Source organism: Gavialis gangeticus, unplaced genomic scaffold (assembly GCF_001723915.1).
Source record: "Gavialis gangeticus isolate Ggan-Ray unplaced genomic scaffold, GavGan_comp1, whole genome shotgun sequence".
Classification (NCBI taxonomy): Eukaryota; Metazoa; Chordata; order Crocodylia; family Gavialidae; genus Gavialis; species Gavialis gangeticus.
In genome coordinates this window covers 53,398,895-53,414,128 of record NW_017728997.1, presented here as the reverse complement: position 1 = coordinate 53,414,128, position 15,234 = coordinate 53,398,895, and the positions used below count along the sequence as shown (strand labels likewise).

Below are 15,234 nucleotides of genomic sequence, written 5' to 3'. Positions count from 1 at the left end.
TCTACTTTAGGGGCCCCTTGAACAAAGTTGGTTCTAGGTCAGTGCTGTTCAGCTGGTGGCATGTAGGTTGCATGCCTTCCACAGGCGGTTAAATTGCAGCCTCTAGCCAGGGGCAGATTAATGCAACTGTCCATGAGGCCTAAGCCCAGGGGTCTCTGCCAATCAGAAACCCCCTTTGGGAGCCAGGGTCAGTACAGTCCAGGAGGGCAGCCTGGCCATGGGCATCCAGGGTGGGCAGTGTGTGCCTCCTCCTGGCCAGGGGCTAGGGACAGGCATGCAGCTCTCTGAAGATAGCAGTGGATTCCTGGGGCCATCTGCAGCCAGGAGGCTCCATGGGCAGCCTTGATCCCGTTCCCACTCTCCACCATCTGCGCATGGCCATTGGCACCAGAGCTGCTGGGACAGCCAGGATGGAAGAGCCCCACCACCTGGGCTGGCATAGGGGCCAGCAAAGGGATGGGCAGATGGGCAGCCAGGGGCAGAGCTCATGCCCCATCCACCAAGCCAGTCCCAGTCCCAGCCCATTCCAGGGCACTGGGGGACCACAGCACCAACTGTGTGACACCCACCAGGAGAGGGGCCAGGCTGGGGCTGGGGTTTCCTTTACCTCTGCAGTGCTCATGCCCCCTGACTCAACCCAGATGTGCTGAGGAGGCCAGGTGGGCCCAGCCACAGCCCCCTGGTAGGTGCAGAGGAAACCTGCCCTCACACGGTGGGGAGCCTCAAATTTTCTGTTTGCCCAGGGCCCCAGTTAATCTTAATCCACTACTGCCTCTAGAGTCTCACCTGGTCAACACACTCCCCAGTAACTCCAGCTGCAACAGCAGCAGCAGCTGGAATTTCCAGGCTTCCCCCTCCCTGCTCCAGCTGCTACTTCTGGCCCTCATCCCAAAGGATGAGGCAGCACAGGGACCTAAAGGTGTCCTGGGCCATGGTTGGGATGGGATGAGGAGCTATTCTGCTTGTGCAGTGCAGGAATGAGGGGGAGGGGTAGCTGTGCAGGTGCGCATTGCAGTGTAGAAGGGTGGGGGAGTTGTGCTTGCATATCTGTGTGGCACAGCAGTAGGTGGCAGCATTGAGGGGTAGTACTTATGTGGGCATGCAGGGCAGTGATGATGTGTGGAGGAGTGTCAATGCAGCACTTCTGGTCTCTGCTGGTGTGGCCCCTGGGGCTTAGAAAATGGCCAGGCCTATTCCAGGTCACTTCCATCCTCACTTCCAGAAAAAGAGTGCAATAGCTGAAGCAAAATGAGCAGTGATGCACATGATCCTCAGCTGAGAATGTGCTCCCTTTGGGACCCCTGCAGCCATCACAATGTGTAACAGAAGAGAAGGGACAGAGGCTTGCAACTTCTCTTCATCTGTATCAGGTAGCAAAGCTCAACTGAAGGCTTGAACCCCTAATATTTGATTTGCTGCTAGTGAATGTGATTTAATTAACATTGCTTCTGTATATGGCACTTGTATAGTAGTTTTCATATTTATAGCATAGTACAGAATAGTATGAGTGTTACTCTTTGCAGCAGCTTATGAACTATGTCCTAAAGTGTCATTGCATCCATTTTACAGCTGGAGATATTAAAAAGCAGAGAAGGTAGTTGAGAATCTCAATTATACACAGGGAATTGGTTTCAGAGCTAGGTTTGGAACTCAGGAGTCATTTACTTCTGTTCTTGTTCTAAGACTATCAGACCAAAAGTCTCCCCCTGTGTGAATATTATGGCCTACCAGTGTATAGTGTTAGTAAGTGAGGGGTGTCAGAGATGCTATGGCAAGAAATACTCTGGGGACTTACCTGTTTATTGAGATATATGTAAGTTAGTTGGTTACATAGTGTGCCTCTCAACTATATATTGTATACTATTATGGGTAGCTTTTGTGCAGAGCAGAGCTAGGCATGTTTGGCCAGGCACCCCAAGCTGACCACTTTTACTTTTGCTGCTGGCTTTAGCTAAGGACTCACTCTTCAGGGTCATCACCTTTGCTGCAGTGGAGTTAAGTCCATAGCACCTCCACCCTGGGGTTGAAAGAGATGCAGAAGAAACAGTTAAACAAATAAACTGTCACTTAACTTTCCACTGGTTTTATGCCTCCTGCTTGCTAGGCTTCTCCCAGGCTTCACTTGCTTTGTAGCCTCTTATCTTTCAGAGGCTTTGAGGGCCTGCAGGGCTCAGATAAACAAAAGAAAAGCCTTGCTCACAGCCCCTCCCTGGAGCTACAAGACCTTGGCTAACCCCAGGCTCCAGACAGCCTTGCTCTCTGCAGGTGCAGTCCCCTGAGGCTGCTTTCAGTGTTACTTTATTCCCCCGCCCCCTCCCCGGCTGGTTCACATAGATTTCATAGATTCATAGACATTAGGGCTGGAAGGGACCTCATAAGATCATTGGGTCCAGCCCCCTGCCCCATGGGCAGGAAGTCAACTGGGGTCAAAGGATCCCAGCAAGATAAACATCCAAATATTTCTTAAAGGTGTCCAGAGTAGGTGCTTGCACCACTTCTGCAGGGGAGTCTGTTCCAGGACTTTGAGGGGCTCGGACAGTAAAGAAGTTTTTCTTTATGTCTAGCCTAAAATGACCGTTTGTGACCACTGGACCTCGTCTTCCCTTGGGGTTCCCCGGTGAACAGGCTCTCTCCCCAATCCTGATGCACCCCCGTCATGTACTTATAGGTTGCCACCAGGTCACCCCTGAGTCCTGGTTTGGGTCTGTGGCCTTTTCCTGATCCTAATTTAAAAAGTTGCTGTGAGGAATCAGCTCAGCTGAAGGGATCACACAGGCCTGGAAGCATCCGTATGACTCGGGCTTCGGTGCATCCTTTCCACATCCTGCGTCTGAGGAAAAGCATCCTGCTCTGAGCAACTGGTCTGCCCATCTCCCTGTGCCAGGCATTGTCCGAGCAGCCCTCACCGTAACACTGAGCACAGCCTGTGCCCAGGGAGGATCTTGGCGCAGCCCCCGAAGCAGGCACAGAGCTGGGGGATGGCGCGAAAACCCTACCGGCGCCAGGAATGTGTCTGGCTCTGCACAGCTCGTGCTTGCCCGCATCCCAAAGTGGGATGTGGGGCCAGCCCTGCCCTGAGCCCCAGCAGCTCCCCCAGGCTCGGCCCTCATGTGCTGCTGGGCCCTGCACGCACCCACCCACGAGGCCGTATTGCTTCTGGTAGAAGCACAGCCAGCGGCGCAGCGCGGTTGTGTCCCATGGGGGCAGTCCCAACACGTCGTCCACCAGCCCCCACACTCCCATCACAAAGGCCTGGAACACGTCTCTGCATGCCAGGCTGCTGTAGGCACCGCCTGGCCCATAGTGCTTGCAGCCACAGTGCACATCGAAGACCTGCCCCAGCATGGCCAGGTAGAGGCCAGGAAAGCCCTCAGTGCCCGTGTACCGTGCCAGCTCAGCGGCGCTCAGCAGGCAGCTGCCCGCAGGCTCTCACCCACGACCCAGAAGCCACGCGGCCACCAGGCCTAGCAGCCAGGCAGCGGTGGCCCTCAGCATCATGACTGGCCCTCCTTCATTCCTCACACCTGAGTTAACTTCTTTGCTGGGAGGTTCAGTGTGTCCCCTGACCTGGGTCCTCAGCCTCTGGGGTAGGTGTAGAGCAGGGTCAGGCAATTATTTCGGGCAGAGGGTTACTTACTGAGTTTTGGCAAGCCATGAAGGGCTGCATGACAGGCAACCAGGGGCAGATAAATATTAATTTTCTAATTTTTTTAGGGGCCCTGAGGGCTAAATAAAATGGCCTGGCGGGCCACATGTGGCCTGCGGGATGCATTTTGCCCACCCCTGGTGTAGAGGAATGCTTTCAGGGTGTGGGGCCATTTGGGCTACTCTACACCCATAGTAATAGGGCCAGGCCCTATTACAATATACATAATAATGTTCTGAATATGTGGGTCCATGTCTACTTCCTTCATTGCTACCTGGGACATAGTGAAAGCTGAATGAGGCATCTAGCTGAGGAGAAAGGCCAGAACCATAACAACCTTAGTTTTCCTTACTTGAGTTTCTGCCCTTAGGGTACAGTTTCATTGAAACAAGTCAGTTTTTGCCACATAAGGAGACAAGGAGATCACAAGTACCACTTCTTTTATTTGACTCTGCTTTGCTAGCATCATGGATGACAATTTTGAGCCTCATCCAAAGCCCATCAGTCAGAGACTGCCAATGCAATCTTTAGATTTTAGTGCCAAGGACTTGGATGTCCTGACCTGGAAGCATCTACCAGCTTCTGGGTAATGCAATGCAACACATTTCCATAGTTAGTTTTTCCTGGCTAACATCTTGTAGCATATGGAGGGGGTGGGGGGGTGTTGGCTGGCTGAACAATAATGTTTTCAGTCTAGGCTTATAAATATCTTAGTACAGCTACATGAGACAGCTCACTTCAGCCACATCTACCTACCAGGCCTAACTTACACTAGTGCTGTTACAACAGATGGTGTTGTTCATGATCAAGGTATCCAGGTTGTAGCCATATTGATCTAGAGGCAAAAGGATTCAGAATTTGTGGTGGAGGTGATATCTCCTATTACACCAACTAGGTTTTTTCAAAAAAAAACTCTCTAAAGAATTTTTTTTTGCAAAAATCTAGTTGGTTTAATAAAAGATATCACCTCTACCATGAGTTGTGGTTCATGATCAATTCATGGCTGTGCAGATGTTGTCACCATCAGAGCTTTGACTTCTTTGACCATGGGATATTTTCTAAGAAGAAGGATTGCTAGAAAGAAATAGGATCCACCTGATGAAGAAAAGGAAAAGTATCTTCATAGACAGGCTCGCTAACCTAGTGAGGAGGGCTTTAAATTAGGTCTGCTAAGGAATGGAGGCCAAAGCCCTGATGTAAGTGAGGAAGTGGGTGACCTAGAGGAAGTGCAAGCAGGAGTGGGCAATAGCAGAAGCCTTCTAATTCTTTCTAAGGAAGTAGGGCAATTGGCTAGTTACCTCAGGTGCCTGTACATGAATGCATGGAGCCTAGGAAACAAACAGGAAGAATTGGATGTTCTTGCACAGTCACAGACCTATGACATGATTGGAATAACAGAGACTTGGTGGGAGCTCATGTGACTGGAGCACTGTCATGGATGGGTACAAACTGTTCAGGAAAGACAGGCCAGGGAAAAGAGGAGGATGAGGAGTTGAACTTTATGTAAAATTCCTGTATGATTGCTCAGCAGTCCAGTATGAAACTGGAGAGAGGCTTATTGAAAGTCTCTGGGTTAGGGTCAGAGGGGAGAGCAACAAGGGTGATGTTGTGGTGGGGGTCTACTATAGACCACCAGACCAGGAGGATGAGGTGGATGAGGCTTTCTTTAAATAGCTAATGGAAGTTTTTTGATCACAGGCCCTGGTTCTCATGGGGGACTTCAGTTACCCTGACATCTTGCGAGGGCAATACAGCAGTGCACAGGCAATGCAGGACATTTTTGGAGAGTGTTAGGGACAAATTCCTGGTGCAAGTGTTAGAGAGGCCAAGTAGGGGCCATGGTTTTCTTGACCTGCTGCTCACAAACAGGGAAGAATTGTTGGGGAATGTATTGTTGTGGATGGCAACTTGGGCAGCAGTGACCACAAGGTGATCAAGTTCAGGATCCTGAGGAATGGAAGGAAAGAGAGGAGCAGAGTAAGGACCCAGGACTTCCAAAAAGCAGAGTGACTTCAACTCACTCAGGGAACTCATGGGCAGGATCCCCTGGGAAGCCAGTCTGAGGGATAGAGAACTAGTTGTACTTTTAAAAAACCTTTCTAAAGGCATAGGAAAGAACCATTCCAATGCACAGAAAAATTAGCAAGTATGGCAGCGTAACAGGGCCTCACCCTGTTACTAGGGGTGCGGGGAAGTCTGAACAGCCCCATGCCCCAGAACCACCTCCGCATGCCCACTCCAGACCTGGGAGACCTCACCGAGGGCTGGAGAACCCAGTCCTGGGAGGTAGGGTGCTGACACAGGTACAGGGAGTGGGAGAGAGCTAGCCACGTGAGCCCAGATGGGGAAAATTAAAAGAGGCTGAAAGCAGCCTCAAGGGGCTGTACCTAACTGGAGCAGGCTGCCTGTAGCCTGGGGTTAAGCTGCTACCAGGAGGGCTGAGAACAGGGTTTTCTGCTGTTCATGTGTTTGCTTCCTTGCTTGGTCATTTGCTTTCTTTGCACAAGCCTGCAGGCTCTGCAAAGCCTCTGAAAAATAAAAGGCAACAAGAAGGTGAAGCCTGGAAGAACTTCTGAAAGACAGTTAAGTGATAGTTTGTTTGTTTGCTTTTTTGGTTGTAGCCATGTTGGTCTTTGGGTGGATGTGATATCTCTTATTAGACTAACTGAGTAGTTGGGGAAAAGTTCTTAGCAAGCTTTCGGAGGCAGTCACCCTTCTTCAGGCACAGGGAGTCTCTGATGGTCTGAGATGCCAAAGGAAAAGAGAAGCTAAAAGTGTGGCAGGATGTCAGTGAACATGTAAATAGGTAGAAATTCAAAGACAAAAGATAAAGCAGGTAAGGGAGGGGGAAGATAGCAGGGGGAAAACAAGGCCAAAAGGAGACATTGCAGTGATAGAATACAAGGTAGAAAAGAGGCTGTCTGTGAAAAAGGAAATAGTAGATCAGGCAAACAGGAGTGAGAGAAGCTCAAAGTGTGACAGGATGTCAGTGAAAATAAAAATAGGGAGAAATTAGAAAAACAGAAGGTAAAGCAGGGGAAAACAAAGGGAAACAGTACAATGGTAATAATGCAAGGTAAAAAAGAGGCTAACAATGGAAAAGGAAATAGTTGGAAATCAAGAAGACAAAGGGCAGAAAAGTAGGGGAGGGGAGAAAAGATGGGGGAAAAGAAAAATATAAGAGGTCAGGTCAGGCAGGTACCTGGTGAATTGGAGGTCCCACAGCTGTTATAAATCCAATTTCTATATTGAGTCCATGATTTTTTTGTACCTAGTAGATTTATGAAATGAAATTTGTAGGCTTGTCTACAAAAGGTGTTTTCAAAGTTCCCTCAGAGGATTAGAACTGAGAGATCGGAGAGGGAGTGATTGACTTGTGAAAAATGTGCCCCCACCAGTATTTGGGTATCCTTGTCTTTGACAGGTTTTTGGTGTGCATTCATTCTCGTGCAGTTGTTGTTTGGTTTCTCCTACATATATTTCATGAGATGTATAACATTTCTGGAGGTGCAGGTGTAAGATCTAGGAATGGTGATGGTGCTGTTGTGGGTCCCAGGTGGCGGCGGCAGCGGCAGCCTCCTGTCATCTGGCGCAGATCTGGGGGCCTGCACCCCCAGGAGGGATCCAGCACAGCTCTGCAGCCCTCCCGGAATTCGGCCCCCTGCATCTGTGCACTGGATGACAGGAAGCTGCTGCTGCCAGCAAGTGTCACGAGTTTTGCTTTCTGCAGTTTGAGGTGCAGTTTCCAAGAAACCTCCTTGAAACTTGGCAGGTTCCATGCCCTCAGAAGGGGCTACCTGCAATTTTCATCCGAATCAGGCAAAAAATTACAAAGTTTTAGGCATTTTCATGATTCCCCATTATAGCTTATGGATGAAACGTCGAAACAGCAAAACAGTTTCAACGAAATGAAATGGGACAGTGCTTCGAAACGAAACAAAATGATGAAATGAAACACTGTACCTTCAAAATGGCAAAACATACATTGAAACAAAATGATGGTGTTTGGCACAGCCCTAGAAGTCAGTTGAGTCTTGGATAAAACTTGGTCTTTGGGTGACAAGTGGTTTTAAGATGGATTCAGTGAAACCTGATATTTCTTCTGTTAGGGTTCCGTGGTTAGAAATGAAAGGTCTGCCATGGTTTATTTGTTGGACTTCCTTTTGTTCATTTTGCATTGCTGACAAGCCCAGGGTGGCCTCTGAGTGTTATCTACTAGCCTGACTGCAGCAGAGGCAAGGGCCCTGAACAGTGGGTCCTTGGCGAAAGCCAGCAGCAAAAGTAAAATTGGTCAGCTCTACTAGCTTGACCAAACATACCCTGCTGTGATCTGTCCATGGCAGCTTACGGGCAGAAGACTAGCTTGGCTTAGCAGGAAACTCCTTGCTGCATATGAAATCTGTGAAAGCTTGGACAGTGTCTCTTGCACAAAAATTCAAGACTGGATTGTGGTAATGAGATTGCCACAAGAAAATCAAACTCTGCTAATGGCTTGCAACCCATTCGGTGTTGAGACAGTGGAGTGTTTATGGTACCCAATACCAGACCGATGCCATAAAATAATAAAAGTGATGGTTAAAATTGTTGGCAGAGACATGACACACATCAAATGTGAGCCAAAGAAAAGGCTGAGTTAGTGAAGGCAAGGGAACTGCATCTATGTATCAATTGAGCAAAGTGTAACTAAAGAAAACAAAAGACTCAATTTATAGGTTTTGCTTGAAGTGTATAAGGTGCATTGAATACATGAAAGATGTCCTGTACATGACATGCTCACATTTCTCAAAACAGGCATCCAATGCCTAAGGTGTTACAAATGTCTCAATCATTCAATGTATGTTTGGAGTTTTTGTAAATAGACTGTCACTGGTACAAACTATTGCACATTTGCCCCATTGATAAACAAATACACAAAGACAGGTCGAGTAACCAATGCCTGTAAGCATCCTGTTTGACCATTCAAGGCCCATCATCTGTAATTGACCTATAATTGTAGGGGCTGCAGAGAAACACAAGTCTTAACACCTAGACAAATCCAAAAACAGGAGCCAGGAAATTTAACAGTTATAATATGATGGTCACCCTTTTCCCCTCCCTCTTCTGTTCTGACTTTAATCGGTCAACTATCAAGGAAAAATGCTTTGAAAATTATACAATTAAACATTATAAAGCAAGACAGAACTGCCAGCAAGGTGTAAGCAGTCCAGGGAAGATCAAGAAGCCATCCTGCCACCCAGGTGATAAGCAAAGGATCCACACTGTGATGCTGTACAAGAACTGCTTCCTGCCTGCATTGGATAAAGATTTCATTGCAGCTCAGATAATACAAGGACTAATAGCTCATTTTATATTGGGAACTGTCATTTAGTTTTGTAGCTTGTTGGTAGTTATTAAAGCAAGCCTTTCTGCTATGCATCAACTGCATGTTGTCTCAATTCTTAGAGCACTGGGTTTAAAACCCGTTTTTAAGTGCAACACTCCTCAGGGAGGTAAAACACAAAAAGGAAGTTTACAAGCAGGTAAACTAGAATGAATGACTAGAGATGAGTATAAGAATATTGTTTGGACATACAGGGAAGAAATCAGAAAGGCCAACATGCAACTGGAGTTGCAGTTAGCAAGGAATGTCAAGGGTAACAAGAAGTGTTTCCACAAATGTCAGCCACAAGAGGAGGATCAGGGGAAGTGTGGGTCCCTTACTGAATGGGGGAGGCAACCTTATGACAGAAGCTGCAGAAAAGGCTGAATTGCTCAATGTCTCCTTCACCTCAGTCTTCACAGGCAAGGTCAGCTCCCAGACTACTGCACCAGACAGCAGTTTGGGGAGGAGGGGAGCAGCCAGCAGTGGCAAAAGAACAGGTTAGGGACTCTCTAAAAAGTTGGACTTCTACAAGTCCGTGGGACCTGGTGCAGTGCATGCAGGGGTACTGAGGGAGTTGGCCACTGTGCTTGCAGAGCCACTGGCCATTATCTTTGAGAACTCATGGCAATCAAGGGAGGTCCCAGATGATCAGAGAAGGGCAGATATAGAGTGTAAGCAGAGTAGGTATTCTAATTACCTGCTCCGCTTGCTTACTGTCCGGATACCCCAGGTGTTAGGTCAAAGGTCACAGCTGATCTATTAACTAAGATTTCATATAGCACACCCTCCCTATCTCGCCTGCCATGACTTGTTGGAAAATAACAAAAGGAGGGAGGCTTACTGGTTCTGAATTGCTGACAACCTTTGAGCTGATTAGGGTCTTTCCTTCTTGCACCCTGCTCTGCTCTTTAGCTCTGCCGACTCTCTGATCTGTGGTCCTTAATATTTCCTTTGGCAGGCTGCAGGACCATGGGTTTACAGTTTTTTCTCCACTGGGACCATGGGTTCTACACTCACCATTAGTTGCTCCGTTTATTTTGCAGGTTCATGAATGGAGGTAACTGTCTGTCCACTGAGTCTCACCAATCACTCCTTTGCCATCTTGGGTTTTGGTAAGTAGAGAAGGTCCTCTGAGCCTCAAAAAAAGGAGAGTGTTACTCATTCTTCTCCTGTACTCCTCCCAGGATTTAGTCTTTCTTTTTACTTGCTTCTATCTGTGCTGTCCACTCTCTCTCTCTCTCACCTTTCCACAGTTGCTTCTGGATGTGTCTTTAAATCACTCTTCATTCCACACCCAGCCAACTGGAACTGGCAGGAAGTTACAAATTCCAGCACCTTTGATCTCCCTGCATCAGGTTTTCTTCCTTTTCATTTGCTGCACGGTAAGAATTTGTGCTTGGAGTCACTTCTCCAGCACTCCCTGTAATCTCCATGGCTCTTCTTCCAGGTCCCTGGGATGTCTTTGGCATGAGCAGCATGATCCTTGCTGCCACATAGAGCTCATCTTTAAGAAAGGGAAGAATGCAGATCAGGAGAACTACAGACCAATCAGCCTCATCTCAGTTCCTGGAAAAATCATGGAGCAGGTCCTCAAGCAATCCATTCCTAAGCACTTGAAGAAGAAGGTGATTAGGACAGTCTGCATGGATTCACTGAGGGCAAGTCATACCTGACCAACCTATTTGCCTTCTACGATGAGATGACTGACTCTGGATGTGGGGAGAACAGTGGATGTGGTATACCTTGACTTTAGCAAGGCTTTTGATATACTTTTACATAACATTCTAGCAAACAAGCGAAAGAAGTATGGGTTGGATGAATGGACTGTAAAGTGGATAGAAAACTGGCTGGACCATGGGCTCAAAGGCTTGATGTCTAGTTGGCAGCCAGCGTCAAGTGGAGTGCCCCAGAGGTTGGTCCTGGGGCCAGTCTTGTTCAATATCTTCATCAATGACCTGGAAGATGAGATGGAGTACACCCTCAGCAAGATTCCAGATGGCCTGAATCTGGAGGCAACAGTAGATATGCTGGAGGATAGGGCTAGGATTCAGAGACAACTCAACAAATTGGATGATTGGACCAAAAGAAATCTCAAGAGGTTTAATAGGGGCAAGTGCAAAGTCCTGCATTTAGGACGGAACAATTCCATGCATCAGTACAGGCTGGGGACCAACTGGCTGAGCAGAAGCTCTTCAGAAAAAGACCTGCGGGTTACAGCAGGGGTGGGCAAAATATGGCCTGCAGACCGAATCTGGCCTGCCAGGCCATTCTATCCAGCCCCTAAAAAAGTTAGAAAATTGTTATATGCCTGTGGCTGCCTGTCTAAGGCACCAGTGGTGGCAGGACCTGGGGCAACAGGACCCAGCAGCCTCAGCAGCAAGCTCCACCTAACCCTGCCCCACCTCCAGCCCCAACTGGAATCCTCTGCCTAGCAGAGGCTTGTGGCCTGGCAACCCTGGGGCTATTCCCCCACCCTCCCTCCATTTGAAAGTGCAAACTGAGCTAAGAATGGGAAAGAGGGGAGGCCCACTGGTGATTGCCCTGCATTCTGTGGCCTGGGGGCCAGAATGCAGAATGCAGCAGGAGCTGGCTTAGCCCAGCCAGTACTGCACAGAGCCAGCCAGGAATCAGGGGCTGGGCTGGGCTGGCTCCTGAAGCATTCTGTAGTCCCAGCAGTGTAGCTGGGAACCACATGGTGCTGGAGTGGTAGGCAGGCAGGCAGGGGGGTGGGGAGAAGCAGCCATTTCCTGCCCCCCTCCTTCCCCACCTGCCACCGCCACTTCTTCACCTCATATCCACCGCCACCACTCCTGCCCACCTGCTGCTCTGGAACCACACGGTTCCCAGTTGCATGGCCAGGACCACAGAACAAGCAGGAGCCAGACCAGCCTAGCTGAGCTCCCACAATTCCCAGCTGGCTTCATGCAGTGCCAGCTGGGCTGGGTTGGTTCCTGCTGCATTCTGTGGTCCTGGCCATAGACTTGGGAACTGCACGGTGCCAAAGTGGCTGGCAGGCAGGCGGGAAGGTATGGAAGTGGCAGTGGTGGCAGGCAGGAGCGGGGGGGAAGTGGCGGCAAGTGGGCAGGCAGGAGCGTGGGGCCCACGCTGGTGCCCCAGGGCCAGGGACCACAGGAGCATGAAGCCCAGACTGGCAGTAGCATGGAGCCCGGGTTGGCAGGGGCTCCTGTCATGGGCTGTGAGTGCCCCAAGGCCTCACTGCTGGCTGCTGGTGACTTGGGGGGGAGGCGAGAGGGGGCGGAGCATGTTTGCAGGGGGTGTCCCACATGCATACCCCACCCTACACATGTACCCATACACACTCACACACCCTAGCCATTCTCCCCCTCCACACACGCCACAACTTCTCCTGCCACCCTCTCCCCACACACACACTATACAAGAGTAAGACTTTATTTTAAGCTATTATACAATCGCCTCTCTGTACACTACACTAACACATTTAAATCATGACAAAAAAAATTTGAAATCAAATTGATGAATGTTGTAATAGATGTTTGATTTTTAGACTATAATTTGTTTTTTTTCTGGTTCCAAGATGGCAAACCCTCTTTCTGAAAAGAGTACTTCTGGGGGCAAAAGGAGGGACTTCGGGTGGCAAAGGTCAGGGGTTAGGGGCATGACTTCCAGTTCCAAGATGGTGACCAGGGGGTTTGGCACCTGTCAAGAGGCAGGGCTACCCATGCAGCCCTCAACACCTTGCCAAAACTCGTTAATCGGCCCTCCAGCCAAAATAATTGCCTGCCCCCTTGGTTACAATGTACAATAAGCAGAATATGAGCCAATAGTGTGCCACTGTTGTGAAGAAGGCTGATGGCATACTGGGGTGCATTAATAGGAGTGTTGCCAGCAGATTGAGGGAAGTGATTATTCCTTTCAATTTGGAACTGGTGAGGCCACATCTGGAGTATTGTGTCCAGTTTTGGGGTCCCACTATAAGAAGGATGTGAAGAAACTGGAGAGAGTCCAGCGGAAGGCAGCAAAATGGTGAGGGGGTTGGGGGACATGACTTATGAGGAAAGAATGAGGAAACTAGGTTTATGGGTTTATGTATGATTCTGTAATTCTTCTGTATTCTCACAACTGTGGTAGCCAACTTTTCCTTGGGCACAGCTCAGTCTTTACATGAGGAAACCCAAGGAAAAGCTTCTTTGCTAGATTAATTTACTTTCCTGTTAATTTTTTTTGAGAAGGGAAGGGCTTGCTCTTCAGCTTTAGTGAAGAAGCAGAGCCTTGAATCCCGAGATTCTCCAAAATCAGATCTTGGAGATGCAGTGAAACAGAGGACCATCTATTTTAGGCCATGTACCTCTGTCCCATTCAATTCTTTACTAACATACTTGTGGTGGAGTTGTACTCACAGGGACCCCTCCTGCCAACATTGCCCTCTGGAACCTAAGCCTAACCTGGTAGGAGAATTTCCTCTGTTAGGAGTCACAGCAGCAGGCAGACTGATAAGCTTCATCTGACCCTGATTGCCTAGGTGGGATGAGCTGTCCTGTTTATAAATGCCCCCAGATGGCCTTAGTTAAACTTTGTGGATGTGGCTGCTGGCATATAAACAGCAGTCTTTGCAGTGGGCTCTCAACGAGACAGATCTCTTCTATGTCTTGTAGTGAGAGAAGTTATAATTTAGAAATGCTCCCTAATTTAGAAGATTAATGAAACTAGGACAGGGACACTGATACACAAGACTATGTGGCACTTTAATCAGAGTGCCTCTCAGGGCGCCCTCCACCCCCACCCCCACCCCCAGTGCACACGTGAAAGTGCCCAGAGAGTCCAGTTATGATATTTTTAGGATGTAATACAGCAGAACCTACAGTACCTACAGTACTTCTGGATGCATCTGCTGCAGGCTGTGAGATGGCTCGGTGAGCTTTAGTTCAACACCCCCACTGCCATTTTGAAGCACAGGGATGCTGATACACAAGATGAAGAAGCTGCCTGGAGTACGGTAATTACCATGCTCCAGCAGACTCGATTAATTGAGTTTGTTCTGAAGCACTGTAATTACAGTGTGTCAGAGAAGCTTCCCACTTGTGTACAGGCACCCCTTATGAACCCCTCCCGCATATTAGTTCCATCCAGCTCATTTCCTTTGCAATAATAGAGTTTGTAAGGGGGTTGTAAGGGGGACTCTCATAGGTCATCTAGTCCAACCCTCTGCCTGAGGCAGGATCATCCCTATCCTAACCATCCTATACAATCCATAATTAACTCTTTGTAAAACTATTATCAACCCTGACACAATATAATACATAACACCTTAACTTGTCACAGGTAAAGCAGGGGAACCATGGCAGCCAATATCCTGTTTTTATAGAAGGCGTTAATATATACACACAGGAGATCTCAGGAGAAAAGTCCTGAGGCTTGTTAAAGAAGTCAGCAGAGCTAAGTGTCTACAAAGCAGCAAGCCTACAGGGGAAGCAATGAAAAACCCCTGGGCCTGGTTCTTGGAAGTAGGGAGATCAGGTGACTGCAAGAGGGAGGAGCCAGGACTATCTAAGCCTAACTCAAAGCTAGGAAGTAATTCTGGGCTAGGCATGTCTATACATGAAATTAATGCTATTTAGACTTACTGCACAGTAAGATAGCCCTGGGAATTCATCTACACATGCACCCTGTTGGAAGCAGATTTGCTTCTTATAGGATTAAGTAGATCCAGGCCTGCTCCAACCTCTTGCAGCAGCTAGGGTGAGCTGTAGCCACCAGGCACAGCTGCCTGGGTGCCAGAGGTCTCCAGGGGGTACAGACTCAGCTTGGCAGGGGTCTTTAGGGCACACAGGCTCAGCCTGGCAGGCATCTCCAAGGGAGACAGGTTTACCCTGGTAGGGGAGAAAAAATGACCAACACACATACAGATTTGGAAATGTCTTTCTGGGCAGCACAGCAGCAGAAAGGGATCTTGGAGTCATAGTTGACTCAAAGATGAACATGAATTGACAGTGTGACAAAGTGATCAGGAGAGCTAGCCACACTCTGTCATGCATTAGCAGGTGCATCACGAACAGGTCTAAGGAGGTGATACTTCTCCTCTATGCGGCATTGGTAAGGCCGCAGCTGTACTGTATCTAGTTTTGGATGTCACACTTCAAGAGGGATGTGGATAACCTTGAGAGGGTCCAGAGGAGGCTCAGTCTGCCACGTGTCTTCAAGGGGGATGGGCTTAACCTGGCAGAGGTCACTGGTGGTGGGCAGGCTC

At 48.6% G+C, this 15,234-nt stretch overlaps 1 long non-coding RNA gene across 1 annotated transcript; it reads right to left on the bottom strand.

The window, feature by feature from the left end:
- Positions 1–573: 573 nt before the first annotated feature.
- LOC109289235 lies at positions 574–12,788 on the bottom strand. Its single transcript, XR_002095327.1, has 3 exons — positions 12,687–12,788; positions 11,179–11,181; positions 574–585 (listed from the first exon to the last, which is right to left on the bottom strand). It is a non-coding gene; the product is annotated as an uncharacterized LOC109289235 (long non-coding RNA).
- Between the last annotated feature and the right edge of the window lie 2,446 nt (positions 12,789–15,234).